This window comes from Neofelis nebulosa, chromosome 7, assembly GCF_028018385.1.
Source record: "Neofelis nebulosa isolate mNeoNeb1 chromosome 7, mNeoNeb1.pri, whole genome shotgun sequence".
Lineage (NCBI taxonomy): Eukaryota > Metazoa > Chordata > Mammalia > Carnivora > Felidae > Neofelis > Neofelis nebulosa.
Window position 1 is genome coordinate 48,411,267 of NC_080788.1, and position 15,183 is coordinate 48,426,449.

The 15,183-nt window shown below is 39.2% G+C and overlaps 1 protein-coding gene across 5 annotated transcripts in view; it reads left to right on the top strand.

Moving 5' to 3' along the window:
• The window catches only part of ZNF280D (zinc finger protein 280D), a 320,006-nt gene that overhangs the window by 78,029 nt on the left and 226,794 nt on the right, over window positions 1-15,183 (top strand). For all 5 annotated transcript variants that reach the window (XM_058737626.1, XM_058737625.1, XM_058737630.1 and 2 more), the window contains exon 2: window positions 1,303-1,425. The gene's annotated coding sequence lies outside the window, so the exon portion shown is untranslated. The remainder of the gene's footprint in view (window positions 1-1,302; window positions 1,426-15,183) is intronic.

Below are 15,183 nucleotides of genomic sequence, written 5' to 3' on the forward strand. Positions count from 1 at the left end.
AGCTTACAGGCGAATGAGTAGCAAATTTGAATGTCTTTTTTTCTGGTAAGAATTTTGCAGCAAAACATAAATATATTAATTTAAAAAGAAAACATGCACAATTGTACACAACTATGTTTATTTCTTTAGCCAAAATTTGTGGAGAGGTGTTTGGACTTTTATTTATTTATTTTAAACTTTAATTTATTTATTTTGAGAGAGACAGACAGTGTGAGCAGAGAAGAGGCACAGAGAGAAGGAGAATCCCAAGCAGGCCTGACATGGGACTCGAACTCACAAAACTACTAGATTATGACCTGAACCGAAATCAGGAGTCAGACGCTTAACTGACTGAGCTACCCAGGTGCCCCTGGGCTTTTATTTGAAATAAAGTATCTACGTATACATACTTCTAACTGAATAGGAGTCAGGGTGAATATTTATTTTCCTACATAATATGTGACTAAACAAATAAAGCTCTTTTTTTTTTTTTAACACTCCTTATACTGAAAGACAAACATCTAATTTGTCATGTGCCATCACTCAAAATGATTTTGGAACTTCTTTTTGTAACTTCAGAGCTCTTTAAACACACAGGGTGATCAACCATCTCAGTTTGTCTGGGACTGAAGAGTTTCCCAGGATGTGGGACTTTGAATTTTAAACCTGAGATAGCTTTGGGTTAACTTTCCTGGGTTACCTGGAACCGAGGGAGATTTCAGTCCTAAAACTGGGTGAGTGCCAGGCAAAATGGGTTGAGTTTGGTCACCCTATTTGTAAACACAAGAAACGCCAGCTTATTGTTTTATAGTTGTAACCCTATTACTCAGTTTGATCCTCTCTTTATTTTTAAAGACTTGGCCCTCAGTATCTTTTGGCTATTGCAAAATTTCTTCACTGCAAGCAAACAAACCTTTTCTTCCTTCCTTTCCATTCTTACCTTTCCATATCTGGGTCACTGTAAGTAAAAGTATGTATATTAGTGGTGGACTTGACAGACTCTCTCTTTGACCATAGTTTAGTCAGACTTCTCTGAGTCTTCCTCTCTATTAGGTCTCCACCTTGGCCCCATTCTGTCTTTGGCCTGTCTCTCCCAGTTTTAACAAGAATCCTATTAAGCTGGTTTAGTAAGAATCCCCTTACCCCTGATATCTCCTCTTAGTAATTTCCATCCACTGACCCCCTCACTCTGCCTATTGGCTATAAATCCCCTGCTGTCTTTGCTGTAATCTCTCCCCTACTACAGTGCTCTTATTGCAATTGTCCTAAATAATGTCTTCCTTGCCATTTTAATAAGTGCCGGCATATTTTTTTCTTTAACAGTTATGGTGCCATGACTTGGACGGGATTGAATTCATCATTGGACCCCTGGAACCTCTCATCCAGGACCCCAAGTGTGTGCTTTTGAAGACTTTATTTCACTCCTGACTGATTAGAGATCTACTGGTGAGTCTAACTCCTGGGCCAGTGCTCTGGATGACAGGCTGTTAAAGCATGGTTAAGGGCAGGTTTTGATTCTTAAGATTCAGCATATATTCGCTGAGGCTAGGTTAGAGTTCCATGATCCTTTGGTTGAAAAGTACCTGTTAAGCAAGCATCTTTCTGGATGGATGTCTTCTTGGATCTTTCTGAGTAGGGATTTACTCCCTGACTCTTAAGTGGCAAATTCCTGACTCTTTTGGAGGCCTCTACTCTAGAAACTGTGTTAGAGTCCCAGGCAAATGGAAGCTGGGTTAGAGTCCCAGCCTTCTTTGTTAGCAAGGTACCATGAATTAAGAACAAGGGAGGATCTCAGTAGACTGAAAACCCCTTCTCATACCCCTTTTGACTATATGCTCCACTACCATGGTACTAACTCTCTACTTCCTTTCTTGTTGGAATAATTTTACTAGAGATAATTGTGAACGTCAGTGACTCCCCCAAACTGGTTCCTCTAAGACTTCTCTCAGCATTATTTCTGTTTCTCCTTTTTCCTTTTAGCACCTTCAGTCTTTGAATCCATTGATATGACTGTTGTCAAGCCCCTACCTCCTCCATCTCTCTGTCCACCCCTGCAAGACTTTCTCTTTCCCATTCCAGCCCCTCAGTTTCTTACAGTCGCTTGAATTTTGGGTTCCCCAACCCACATTTAAGGCTCTCAAGAGACTCTGGGACCACCAAAGAAAGTACATGTAGGGCAAAACAAAATCTTAAAATGTTCCTCCATAAATCTTGGTGAAAAGCATTAACCATCAATTAAGCAGGTAACCTTAACTTGTTCCATCTGTCAGAAACACAATTTGGGATAAAAATATAAAGTGGAGCAAAAACAAGAGCCAATTATTTTGTAGAAACCAGTGAGTTTTTATTGCTATGTTTACCTGACTCGTGGCAACAATTTTAGAATGAAAGCGACAGGGTCTCTCTTTGCATCTGTCTGTATGTTTATATAGTTATGTTTGTATATTTGTGTTATGTATATGTGATATTTTCTATCTCTAGTTGGTATTGCCAAAAAATTTATAAAATCTTGTGAAGGAGATTCTTAAATTGACTTAGAGGGATGACTGAGTGGCTCTGTTGGTTAAGCGTCCAACTTCGACTCAGGTCATGCTCTCACACTTCATGAGTTTGAGCCCCGCATCGGGCTCTGTGCTGACAGCACGGAGCCTGGAGCCTGCTTCGGATTATGTGTCTCCCTCTCTCTCTGCCTCTCCCCCACTTGTGCCCTGTCTCTCTCTCTCTCTGTCTCTCTCTCTCAAAAATAAATAAACATTAAACATTTTTTTAATTGGCTTAGAGAGAAGTGCTTATATAAATTAAATATTCCTAAATCTTCCAGAAATATAGAAACTAATTCAAATGCTTTAAGTATAAGCATCAAGTATAATACAAGTATATATTTGGTGTTTAACCATTTTTAGATTTCTTTGCTTTTGTGACTTTTTTCTTTTTCTTTTCTTTTCTTTTCTTTCTTTCTTTCTTTCTTTCTTTCTTTCTTTCTTTCTTTCTTTTTGATACTTGCCTATCATACATGTGCTGTAAAAATAGGCAACAGGGAAATAACTTGAGATGAGGGCTAGCTTTGTTTAATGTTATGATATATATGCCTAAAAAGAATTTACAAAATATTTTTTGTATTAGCAACCTTAGAGATATGTATGTTAAATAGAGACATTCATTAAACATTGAGATCATTTCTAAGAGAAACGATTAAACCTTAAATTTCTAAGCACAAGTTTAAGTTTTATATACCTTTGGCCTCTTATTTTTATATGATATAGAGAGGCTAACTATATTTGAGTATGTTGATAACATCTTTCTGACACAATGAAAAGTACTGTCAGAAAGCATATATGTACTTATAAAATTGTGAGATGGTATATTCATAAAATTTGCTAGTCTGTTACAGAATGCTGGTATACAAGAGACAATTCAGTTGCCTACTTCCTAGTTTTTTCTGTTAAAATGTTATTAATGATTAAAAAGTATAATCAATATTTGTAAATGAAGCCACTAGAAACAATAAGGGTGAAATGAAACAACATTGCATGACAGGTATGTAAGGAAAGTAGAATGTATTTTTGATAAAGTAAAGTATACAGTGGGAATGTCTGGGTGGCTCAGTTGGTTGAGCATCCAACTTCCACTCAAGCCATGATCTTGCATTTCATGAGTTTGAGTCCCACATCAGGCTGTCTACTGTCAGCGTAGAGCCCCCTTCAGATCCTCTGTCCCTTTCTCTCTGCTACTCCCCTGCTTGCGCTCTTTCTCTCTCTCAAAAATAAAAATAAACATTGAAAAAAAGAGAGAAAAGTATACAGTGTATGTAGGAAGGGCTTTGTTAAGGTAATAAGAATGTAATTTTTCCCAAAAGGAAAAAAGGAAAAAATAGGACAAAAACTGAATGGGTGTAAAAAGTTATAGAAGGTTTTCAGGAAAGGAATCTTGGAGAAGGAATCTTATGTGGTCAAATCTGGCTTATTAGATATGTTTATTTATAAGGTTTTTGAAAATGCATTTTAATATTAAAAGTACACTAATGCAAAACTAGATTTTGGTTTTCTCTTTGTTGAAATAACAAAACTTTCTTGATTTATTGGTCTGCTCTTAATAAGAGATTGTAAAAGCTTTTCTACCTTCTGTGTAATTCTCCTAGGAAACAGATACCGTGTCTTCTCAGAATAATTTCCTGTGCTTTATATGCTTTGTCATATCCTTAATTGTTTAAGAGAACCAAGTCTTCTCACTTTTAAAAGAACTAATTTTTTAAAAGATGTTACAGTCATGTTATCTCTGACATTTACTTTTGAATTCTTTTTTGTGACTTTGGTTAAATGTGTAGCTAAGTATTGTTCACCATAACCTGGGATTGTATTTAGTCAAGTATTCAAAACTTTTGACCTTTTTTTTTTTTTAAAGCTTATTTATTTACTTTGAGAAAGAGAGTGTGTGCAGGAATAGGCGAGGGGCAGAGAGAGGGAGAGAAAGAATCCCAAGCAGACTTTCACTGTTAGCGCAGAGCCTGACGTGGGGCCAGAACTCATGAACCTCATGATGTGAGATCTTGACCTGAGCTGAAATCAAGAGTTGGATGCTTAACTGACAGAGCCACTCACGCGCCCTCCATCTTGGACCTTTTGGACAATTTGCCCTCCCTGGATCAAATCCTAAATGAAATCTTTATCTTGAACTGACCTTGACATTTCTCAGACGGCTCCTTCAAGATCTTAAAGGATTTTTCTTTTATCTTGAAAAAGAGAAAAAAAAAACAATTAGCTTTATTTCATACGTTCAACTGCATGAAAAGTATTGTCCAATAAAAGCTACTCTAACCTTCTCCAAGTTTTATTTGTATGGATAAAATATTTGTATGGATAAATATTTCAGAAATTTTATGAAACTTGTCAATACCCTCACTGTCCATGATGTGTTCTGTTATAATGTCACCAGTCATAACTAGTTAACATTTTAAATGTTCTACACCACATAATCAAATTCCCTTGCCAATTGCATTATTTTTATGATGAATTCTCCTCAGATCTTTCATCATTAATAGTTTTTGTTTGACTCTGATTCTTCACTGAAAGTACTTACAATCAGCTGTAGGCCAGAGTGCCTCATCTTCAACAGAAAGCAGTGGTCTCAGAATCCCACTAGGACAGGTCTCTGGATACAGGCTTTCCAATGGCATTGCTTAAATAATTTTGAGACCACACTATTTGACTGAGAAAGCATCCTAGAACTCTAGTGGAGAAGCTGATGGGTTCATAAGAGCAAGCAGAACAAGAATGAGTTACATAAGAATGAAGTGATGAAGGATGATTATGGTTTTTGTTCAGAAGATTGCCACTGGATTTAAGGAACCCCTTTTCCTTTTCTCTTAAGCTATAACTCACAGCGATTTAGTAGATAATACTTTTTGTAAACAGAAATGAAACATTTATCTTTTCTCCCTGCCTGATTCCTCCAGAATTCAGAAACTCTTACTGAGTGTTCTTATTTTCATGGCAGTATAATCATTTGCGTAAGTCCAATAAGAATCTGTCCTCCTTGAACAAGACATAATTGGAAACATTTGTTATATAACCAAGACTTTGAGTGGAATGTCATATTTTAGACTGATGAGCATAGAATCAGTTATGACCAAATAGTTTGAAGGAACTAAGGTTGACTTTATGGAGCTAATGCTTTCAAAGCCCTTTTGGGAAAACTGGGCTGGTATGGCTTACAGCGTTCCCAGCCTTGTAGGTGAGTAACAAAGGTCTCTTCTTGGCAGGCCCAGGAACGTTAGGATATTTTGGAGACCTAGAGAATGGAGAAATTTACCTAAATCTATAGATACTGCAAGTGAAATCTGGTGGCAAATTCATGGCTTGGGTTCCTAACCTTGAGAGGCTTTTAAAAGTCTAAGTTGAGATTCCTTATGAAAAGTTCTAGCAAAGCAAACTTCAAAGATGTATGTGGTCAATTACTACTCTTGCTGCACTTATGTAAATAATAGGCCAAATATAATATGACCAGACTTATTTTGTAAACAGGAATAATCATACTTTGGTTAACTTTGGTGAAAAAAAGGGGTTAATGTAGAGAGAAATTTTATGCTTCAGTGAAAATCTATAGCTTACCTTTGTGGACGTCAGACTCTAGTCTGGTCATTGTCTTTGAGGTTTTATTATAAACTTACAGATTGGAGTGAATCCTGTCAACTTGCCTTAATTAGAAGAACTCGTCCTTCCCAAATATTCAGTTTTTCTAATTTTCTTCAATATCTTTCCAGAACTATCCAAATGAATATTTCCAATTTTTCTCCCACTTTCCTAACTTGGTGTCACTGAGAACTAAAACCTGACTGTGCAGATATTTATTGGGATCTTAGGTTGTTTTGCAAGCTGAAGCTGGACAATGGGCAGCCTTTAAGCCTGATGCTGCTAAGTAGACCCTCAGAAAGTTTATGGAAAAGTTCCATATCTTCCATGCTCTGCTCTGGGACATAACCATGGTACTGATATTATGCCATCACTGAAGACATTCAAACTGCAGACTAGGAAATCTATCAGATTGCCACCATCACCTTCATTTCACTGTCTAAAAATGGCCACTATCTAGAAATCTCAACTGCCTGCCCTTTGGACTCAGAAACTGGGTTTATAGTCTGCTTCAACCTTAATCTTTATTTTTCTTTTTACCTTCATAGAAATTTCCTGAATTAAATGCCTGATTATTTGTACCATGCAGCAAATATCCTCCACTACCAACTCCCAACAGATGGTTTAGCTGGTCCTTAATGACAAAAGGGGACTGAACAAGAAATGGACTTAAATTGTTTAGAGGAAAAAAAAATGTCTCTTTTTTTCCCTTGAACAGGAGGAAGGACTGACAAAGATTCTAAGGCTTCAGTCTTGGTCCGGTCCTGTTTTAACAAGAATCTTGCCAATTACGTTTAGTGAGAGTACCCCCACCACTGATATCTAGTCACCCTCCATGTCTGGTCAAGTCCCCCATCACTCACCATTGATGTGTAAGTACATGGTCAGCCTTTCACAGGAATTCTGTTAGAAAAGAATTTTTCTACGCTTGATACCTCCTGTTAGTAATTTTCTATCCACTGACCCCTCATTTTGCATATTGGCTAATAACACCCACTTGTTTTTCTTGTATGGGGAGTTGAATCTGATCTCTCTCCTATTGCCATAGAGCCAGCTCCTATTGCAATAGTCTTGAATAAAGTATTCTTTACCATTTTAACAAATGTCAGAATAATTTTTTATTTAACAGACACATCAGGAAAAAGGGGTTTCTTACTATGTAAGCCACAAGAGACATTAAAATCATCATCTCTTTAAAGGTCATTTTGTCCTTCCTCCCACTAGTTTTGGAATCCTTCAGACCTCAACTTGTAGCTCAGTACATTATCCCTTCCCCTGACTTTTGGCTGCTTAACACATTTCATGGTAATCACTAATTCATCACATGGAACTGAATAAGAACCATTTAATATGATTATCTTCTCCATTAAAGCTGTCATCATAATTAGAGCTGCAGTGAACTGTTTGCCAGGAATTATAACTTCTGCCAAGAAAAACTTGGGTGTCATTTTAGAAAAATTCTTAGGTGGGGGAGGAGGAGATCAGGACCATCTGTGTTGGGATCCAGAACTGAATAATGAAAAATAAAGCCCCCTTCCCCTGCTATCTGCCAGACTCTAGCCAGCCCTCCAACTGGACCTTGCCAAAGACTTTAGAATGAACCAACTTCCAAGGTAGTCCAAAGAGCACACCCTCTTAGGGAATGATAACCTTGGAAAAGCCACCCTTTAAGAAGAGAAAAAGGACAGCATCAAATAAAAATCAGGCCTTCGTGCGTAAGGCTTCCTAAAAGTTGTTCCAAATGGTTTTGTTTGCCACCCTACTGTTTCCAGGGCAACCACCTAAGCCAGGACAGAAGTAGAAGGAGACATGAGGCTAGAATGGGACCACCCACTGCAATTCTCATTTTATTCTGATGGCAAGAACCTTTATATCAACTCGAAGTGTTTGTCAGCCCTCTTGCTGTGAATCACTAGAATAACATTTTGCCCTGATGGAAGTGTGTCACAGGCTGCTGCTCCCACATCCCCCCATACTGAGGTGTTTTAAAATGGAACCAAATATCCCAGGGGAATTTTCTCTGCACTACCAGCATTGCTTTGTTGCACATTTTTAGATTACACACTGTAAATTATAGATAAAATACATTATGCTGATTTCCTCCTGCATATCTTTTAGTTATTTTTAGGAAAAGTGTCTTTGAAATTCAGCCTCTCAGGTAAATGTTCAAAATGAAGACAAAAATAAAACCAAGGCAGAGGAATGCACAAGACTGAGACTGCAACCACATCACAGTCTGGCACTTTGTCATAAGCATAACTCGTGTCCAGCAAGGATTTTAGTTGCAGAATGTGAAGAAGCCCTGCATTAGGCATCATGAGATTTGGATGTGCCTCTTGGTTCTGCAAGTTTCTGGGTATATGACCTTGTAGGAATTTATCTCATCCCTCCAAGTCTTAGTTTCCTCATCTATGAAATGAGAAATGTTCATGGAGATCTCTAAGGTGACTTCCACTTCTCACACTGTATGACACTCTGTATGAATCTTACTAAAATGCCCTTGAATCACATAGATCAGATTATTTTGACCATTTTTTTTTCAACGTTTTTTTTTTTTTTTTAATTTATTTTTGGGACAGAGAGAGACAGAGCATGAACGGGGGAGGGGCAGAGAGAGAGGGAGACACAGAATCGGAAACAGGCTCCAGGCTCCGAGCCATCAGCCCAGAGCCCGACGCGGGGCTCGAACTCACGGACCGCGAGATCGTGACCTGGCTGAAGTCGGACGCTTAACCGACTGCGCCACCCAGGCGCCCCTATTTTGACCATTTTTAAAAAGAATTAATAAACTCAACTTGTGAGCATTAAAAAATTCAGTAGCACCAAAACACTTTGACCTGCAATCTTCATGATATCTTACTGCACTGGGTTTTGGTGATTTTCTACTTGCTATGCTGGATATCTCCCATTTTCTCCTCAAATGGACTCTCCATCGTTCACCCCCGGAGGTTGTCCTGTGAGGACTACAACACAGGCCCATGTCTCCTGCCTTCCAGGTGGATTCAGTGAATGGGCAGGAGAATGAAAGGAGGGCAGAGTGTGAGGTTGCCCCTTTCTCCCTCTGCCTGTGAGGTCGAGCTAGCGTCGTCCCTCAACCAAAGGTCGCAGCTGGAAAGCATCCTCTCTACATAACTGTCTCCAGGTTTCCATAATGGCTCTTATTCTGTTCAGGCTGCAATAACAAAATGCCATAGACTGGGTGGCTTATGGACAAGAGATTTATTTCTTACAGTTCTGGGGGCTGGAAGTCTGAGATCAGGGTGCTGACAGATTTGGGGTCTGGTGAGAACCCACTTCCTGGTTGTAGACTGCTAACTTCTTGCTATACCCTCCTGTGATGGTAAAAGGGTGAGGGAGCTCTCTGGGGTCTCTTTTATAAGGGCACCAATTCCATTCATGAGGGCTTCACCCTCATGACCTAATTATCTCCTAAAGACCCCATTCTCTAGTATCATCACATTGGGTGTTAGAATTTCAACATTATGACTTTTGGGGAAACACAAACATTCAGTCTATAGCAGACTCTTTCCTCTTGCTCTTGCAGGTTGAGAGACACTGCATAACCCTTATGGCTCTGTATGCCCTGTGCATACCTTTAAATTTTGGTCTAGTCAAGTTTGAACAAGCCATCTATTGCTTTCCTCTATCTTGACTGATACACTCCATTTTTTGAGATACAAGTATGGCAATATTGGAAAGACCATGGTGCTCTTTATTTCAATATATCAATTCACCTTGAATATCAAATACATATTCTGCCCCCCCATAATTGTGACTCTGAGAAAAGATGAGAATCTCCATGCAATGCTTCTTGGTTATGTTGTACTTGACTTCTATATGTGCTTGTATTATTAGACAGGATTCAGAAGCAGATAATAGAAGCCAGTCTAGTAGTTAAACAGAAAGGATTGGACACAAGGAATCAGATGCTCACAATTATAAGGCTGGGAGGAGTAGGCGCTAGGTTAGGCTTTCTGGAATGACTTCCAGAACACTACCACAGAGCTGACCTGTCTAGAGAACTATCTCTGCAAAGAATAGGAAGCTGGGGAATCAAGAAGCCCATGCCAACCTGCCAGCTCCATGATCTCACAACTTTTGCTGATTTAGGCATCAGAAAATTGCAGACTCAGTTGTTAGCCCCAAACCTTGTATTCCTGATTTGCACCACCAGAATGAAGGCCTGCCTTCCCTCATGTTTGACTCAGTTCTGAATTCAATTTTCATGTAAGTACATTTAATCAATCATATTCCTAGTTGCAAATGAGTATGGGAAATATCAGTTTTAGCTTTCCAACGTCTGTAGTTCAGGAAGGCATACTAGAAGGAGATTGGGATGAATTCTGAGCAAGCCAATCTATTCTCTGTCACAAGATTATTTCTGAAAGCATGTTTCAAATGGCACACTAAAAAAAGATGAACTTTGGAGATTAAAAAAAATAGAGTAGAATTAAAATCTCTGCTTTAGGACTTACCAGCTGTGTAACCTTGAGCAGGATGCACTTAATACTACTAGAGCTATTTTTCATATTTGTAATAGGAATAATAATGCCTACCTCACAGAATTTTCATTCATTTATCCATCTCTATTAACATGACTTTTTAGTTGGAAGTGACAGAAATCTAATTGGTTAAGTAACAAAAAAATTGTCAAAGGATATTTGGTAGGTCACAGAATTGCCATAAGGTCTAGAGAGTCAGCCTCAAGGCTGAACTTCTAGGACACCACCTGAAGCAGACATCAGAACTATCTTGGGACACTGCTTCTGTCTCCACAACTCCCACCTAGCCCTCGATGCTACATTTTCCACTGCCAGCAGGAATTTAACTTCACTGATGCAGGTACTATCACCAGCTGTGTTACCAGAAACTAACCAGTGTCATGTCTGAAAGCCAAGTGGCAGTGCTGTCACTCTCATTGGCAAAAATGGATTCCACATGGCATTTCTTCTTCACATTAGTCTCTTCTCAAGGCAGGTTTCACAGGAGTGTCTGGTGAGGCCTGGATCACATGCTTGTGCCCAGCTGCAGGGAGGGCTAGGAAAGCATGATTTCTGACTTTTAACTTGAGGAGGGAGGAAATTCCCTAACCAAAGGGAGAGTATTCATAAAGTGCTGGCCTCCAGACAAACGTCCATTATACCTCCTCCAAATGGCGAAGCAAAGGGGACTTTTATTAGCTTTTTCTCACTCTGCTTTCCTCTGTTCATGGACCATTCTCCTCAAAATGGTGGCATGCTGGTTCCTGAGAGCTGCAAATTTATATTTTATCAGCCAAGCAGTACTTGTGTAAAGAATGTGTCTCTTTCCCAATGATTCCATCAAAATCTGTAGCTGACTCTATTGATCAGATTTGGATCGCATAAACTTTCCTAAATCATTCATTGAGCCAGAGAGATGGAATAAATTAACACATCAGGTCTGGGTTACATGCCAGCTGAGCTGAGGAAGTATAGATTCAGCCCTTTTAGAACTGTTTGGCTCAAGCCTGAGGGGAGAAAGTTTTATAAAGGAATGTTGGGCATTCTTGGGATGAGAATGCTAGGCAGGCAAAAACAATAGTTTTTCACTGTACTCTTCCTGATGCTTCGATATCCACAAACACACACTCTTCCTCTCATCATAAAATGTCATAAGTATTCCCACTCATGACAGTGCAACTCTTCCATGTACACCTCAAAACTCCCTCCCTAAGGTCTATGCCACTTATTGCATCCAGCTCTAGGGGCTCTCAGCAATGGCATTTGATGGTTAATTTTATGTGTCAACTTGACTGGGCTGAGGAATCCCCAAATAGCTGGTAAAACCTTATTTCTAGGTGTGTCTGTGAGAGTGTTTCTGGAGGAGCTTAGCATTTGAATCAGTAGACTGGGTAAAGAAGATCTCCCCTACTGATGCACATGGGCATCAGCTAATACATTTAGAGCTTGAATAAAATAACAAGTCAGAGGAAGAGTTAACTTGCTTTCTCTGCTTGAGCTGAGACATCCATCATCTCCTGTCCTTGGACATCAATGCTCTTGGTTCTTGAGCCTTTGTACTTGGACTGGGACTTATACCATTGACTCCTCTGGTTCTTAGACCTTTGAATTTGGACTAGAAGCACACCACTGGATTTCCTGGGCCCCCAGTTTGCACACAGCAGATCATTGGATTTCTCAGCCTCCGTAGTCACATTAGCTAGTCCCTTATAATAAATCTCTTTCTGTGTATCTCTGCATATCCTACTGGTTCTGTTTCTCTGTAGAATGCTGACTAACACAGTTCATTACTCTCAGGTTGGTCCAGAGTATATGCTCTGTATTGGCAACTTTGCTAAATGACAAATATAACCTAAGCTACAAAGGTGTAAGGAGATCAGGATACCTTAATTAAAAAAAAAAGTCCCATGTGAAAAAGGGAAGAAGAATCAACTTCTAATGGTCACTGTCTAACAACATTGATCACATCCTGCTTTCCAGGAATAAAAAACTCTCCCTGCTTCAGTGGTGGAGTGAAATCAGAGGTTAGCCAAAGTAGCTGACAATGGCTTTCTCCTCTGGTAGTGCAGTATCTACTGTGGTCACATCTGAGAAGCTCCCACAGATGGGAGCTAAACTAATTTTGAAACCTATTTTCTATAGAGAAGAGTTCAGGGCCCTGGAGATTGCCTTAGGCTGGTCATCATTTTTATTTAGATCTAGTAGGCTTTCCATCTATATCTAACACTACAATATCCTTTCTTACAGCAACAGGCCTTAGATTTATGCCCTTATCCCCAGCCCTTAACTATAATGCCTCCATTTTGGATATTTCCTGGGGGAAGTGACAAGCAGTAGCTTGAGTTGGAAGAGACAAAACCTGTGGGCTCCCCCATGCCAAGTATTTCAGTGGTTGGGTTCCAAAGTGGGGCTAAGTGGAGATTTCATCAGGCAATGGAGACTCAGAAAGAGGTGCTCAATAGGGCTTTCCTTAGCTCCTTTTTATCTCCTTTTAAGTTTTCAGTATCCTGGACTTTGCTTCCTCTAACTTTATCTTGAGGAAGAGAATTCAGCATTTGCCAAATGAGCAAAGCTCAAGATTATCTGGCTACTAACTCTCCTTGATCATAGGGCTTTCCTTAACCATTTCCGTTCTCTTTCTGCTTTCTGATGAGCCAGTAATCACTTATAGTAGCTTGTCTCAGTCTGAAAAAATATCCAACCTTATCTAACCAGATGACATTTTTCCACCAACTCTCCTAAATTTCCCTGCATAGACATCTTGCCTGGGTCTCCAGATAAAACTTACTCATGAAGCTAACCATCCTCCCAGCAAGAGAAGCGAAAATACACTATATCCTGCCTCACCATGACCCTTCCAACTCCACACTGTCATTCCAAGTGTGTCAGTTGTAACAGGTACTTTCAGGAATCAATTTCTATTTCACTTTTTCCATAAACAAAAAAAAAACTGTGGCTGTCTTAAGCAAAAACAAGAAATGTGCTCAAGAATGTGGAGTAACACAAAGAATTAAAAGAAAATCTAAGCACCAGTCTGTGAAAAGAACAGAAATCAATATAGTTCTAAGTATCCAAGTAACACGAACCAATGGTCAGTCCGTTTTGTGGCAGTGTTGTTAGGATAAGTGATTATAGCCATTTTCTATCCCTGTTTTATCATACTTGAGATTTAATGATTGGGATGAGACCAGCATAGGGTCTTCCTATTGCTCTGCCATTTGAACTCCTCTCCAAGGTTTAATGTCTGGAAGAAAGAGTCTGAATGGCATTTTTGGGTCATCCAATCACTCACTTCTTGTTCAAGGCAGAACATTTTGAATGATTGCCTCACCAAGACTGTCAAAGGAATTGTTTTAAGGTGTTCTTAACAGAAAAAAAAAAAAGAATGAATGCCCAGCAGACAAAACTCAAAGATGTTTACTATTTGCTCACTTATACGATAAGCCCTATGTTAGTTTCTCTGGATCCAAAGATAAATAATGATGTTGACTAACACTTATTAATCATTTAATCAATGCCACGAAATTCCTATGTATTATTTCAGATATTCTTTATAATAAATACTATAATATAGGTACTCTTATGTCTTAGGTCAGTGTTATGGGTTTAATTGTTCAGTAGGTTTAATTGTTTAATACATATATTGAAGTCTTAACCCTAGCACCTCATAATGTGGCCTTATTTCCAAATAGGGTCATTGCAGATATGATTAGTTAAGATGATACCAATAGTGTGAGCCCTAATCCAATATGACTGGTGTGTTTATAAAAAGAGGAAATTTGGGGCGCCTGGGTGGCGCAGTCGGTTAAGCGTCCGACTTCAGCCAGGTCACGATCTCGCGGTCCGTGAGTTTGAGCCCCGCGTCGGGCTCTGGGCTGATGGCTCGGAGCCTGGAGCCTGTTTCCGATTCTGTGTCTCCCTCTCTCTGCCCCTCCCCCGTTCATGTTCTGTCTGTCTCTCTCTGTCCCAAAAATAAATAAAAACCGTTGGGAAAAAAAAATTTTGAAAAGAGGAAATTTGGACACAAATACACACAGGAAGAATGCCATGTGAAGATGAAGGCAGAGATAGAAGTGATGCATCTATAAGCCAAGGTACACTAAAAATTTCCAGGAAACCATCAGAATCTTGGGGAAAGGCATGGACATTCTTCCTCACAGCCCTTAAAAGGAGCCAACCTATCAATACCTTGATCTTAGATTTCCTGCCTCCAGAACTGTGAAACAATAAATGTATTTTATGTCCCCCAGTTCATTAACACTTTGTTACAGCAGCCCTTGAAACTAATATAGCTGAGTTCCCTAGAAGAAGAGTCTGACATAGAATTCTTATACAAGAGATCTATTGAAATAGCACCTTTCTAGGTTTTTCCTGTGTTCTTCCAAAATGGCCACCACATTATTTCTGGTCCCCTATACTTTTCATATTATTCCCAAGTTGCCACTCCACTGTCAAGAAGTGGAGTCTTTGAACTTGAGGGGACCTTGTGAGTATTTTAACTAATAGAATAAGGCAGAAGTAACACTGGGTGACTTCCAAACTTAGGTCATGAAAAGCAATTCAACTATCATATAGCTCTTTTTCAAGATACTCTC